The sequence below is a fragment of the Myotis daubentonii genome, chromosome Y (assembly GCF_963259705.1).
Source record: "Myotis daubentonii chromosome Y, mMyoDau2.1, whole genome shotgun sequence".
Taxonomy (NCBI): domain Eukaryota; kingdom Metazoa; phylum Chordata; class Mammalia; order Chiroptera; family Vespertilionidae; genus Myotis; species Myotis daubentonii.
Genome location: NC_081862.1, coordinates 6,729,769 through 6,731,515, shown reverse-complemented (window position 1 = coordinate 6,731,515; position 1,747 = coordinate 6,729,769). Strand labels below are relative to the sequence as shown.

General features: G+C 51.1%; 1 pseudogene; it reads right to left on the bottom strand.

Moving 5' to 3' along the window:
* Positions 1-568: 568 nt before the first annotated feature.
* On the bottom strand, positions 569-1,486 carry LOC132225637 (cyclin-Q-like; annotated as a pseudogene).
* Between the last annotated feature and the right edge of the window lie 261 nt (positions 1,487-1,747).

The window sequence follows — 1,747 nt, the reverse complement described above, 5'->3', positions numbered from 1 at the left end:
TTCTATCAAGAAGCGTTTTAATGCGACATCGTCCCATTTGTTTCTTTTCTCCTTAGTTTTCATTGCCCTAGGAGCTCTATCAGTAAAGGTATTGCTGAGACAGATGCCTGCTATTTTGCTGCCTATGGATTCTTCTAAGATTTTCATGGTTACCCACTTATGTTTAAGTCCTTTATTCATTCCCAGTTTATACTTGTGTATGGTGAAAGTTGTTGGTTTAGATTAATTTTTTTGCATGTATCTGTGCTATATGTCCAACAATAATTATTATTATGTTTTTATTTTGGCTTTGTAATATCTTTAATGAAACAAAATAAAATTTCCTCTATGTTAATTGAGTCATACTTTCTCTAAATCTGGCCTTTAAATAAATCCCCTGGAGCATAGTCCCATCTATTCTTTGATTTTCTTTCCACTGATCCCAAACCCCAGCTGTAGTCTGCGTCCTTTCAAAGGACAAAAGCAGACCGGAGGCCTCAGAGCCGCCTGCAGCAAGCTCATGCCCGCAGAAGGTACAGCACCCATCACCACCTGGACCATGGATGTCGGGGACAGTCAAAGATGAGAATCAAAGTGACAGCATGTCATCGCCTTCACCTGCCTGTCTCCAGCAGCACAAAACCAGTCCTCCCAGACAGTGCTCTGCGGACCAGCCTTCAGGGCGATGTGGTGGCGCCATCCCCTGGCAGCCTAGCCTCCCACGCTTCTCTTTGGGCAGGCCTGGGCCAGGGCCTTCGGGGATCTCTGTGTCCATGGTAAAAATCTGAGTGAGATCAGACACAACGTTAACAATGATTGGCTTGGTAAGGTCGCCACTAAACACCTGCCACCATGGCTTCTCGGCCTTGGCATCGGTGGGAACCTGGACCCCATAGACCTGCAGGGCCAGGTGGAGCACCGCTTCCACTTTGTGCTGAGCCTGGAACCTGAAGCACAGCCCCCAGGCAGTAGCTGTCCCGCAGCAGGGCCCAGGCAGTGACGGAGATGGGGGTCCGTTGCCAGCTGTAAGGATTCACCAGTTCTTGAGAGAAATCAGGTAGTGGAGCAGGTACCTGTGTGGGTGCTGAAAGGATACTTGGAAGCGCAGTCCACGCAGCACAAGGAGCTCGCTCTGCACAATGCTGTCCCTCATCACCCAGAATCGGAAGTCCAGCTCCAAGGGCTTGCTGCCTGGGTGAAAGTCCCTGTTGGACACGTTGATGATGTCACGGGTTTGCAGGGGCTGTTCTTTCACTTTGTTAGCCAAGTAATGGGCAGACATGGCGACCAAATAGGGGTCATAGGCATTGTGGTTGATCTCGCAGAAGAACTTACGGTAAATGGCACAGGCGGTGGCGAGGGGAATGGACTGCATCCCTAGCTTGACACCTGCCTCCACGATGAACCTTGTCACGCGGAAGTTCATCCTCACCTGGGGTGCGGGCCACCCCTTGGCGCCTGGCGCTTTGTCCTCCTCTCTGCAGTTGTCCAGGCTAAGGTCCTCCATGGGGCCCCGCCCTGAGGCCCCAGACCCTGCTGAAGTGCAAGAGTCCCCAGCACAGGGCCAGCGCCAGCGCGGTCCTAGTACCAGGCGCTTACATCCCAGCCACACCGCGCCCAGGCCGGAATGCCACCTGGTTCCTACACCAATTATTGAAAAGACTGTATGACTCCATTCTATGCTTTTGCCTCCTTTGTCAAATATTAATTGGGCAAAATGGTTAGGGTCGAATCCTGTGTTCTCTGTTCTGTCCCATTGGTCTATATG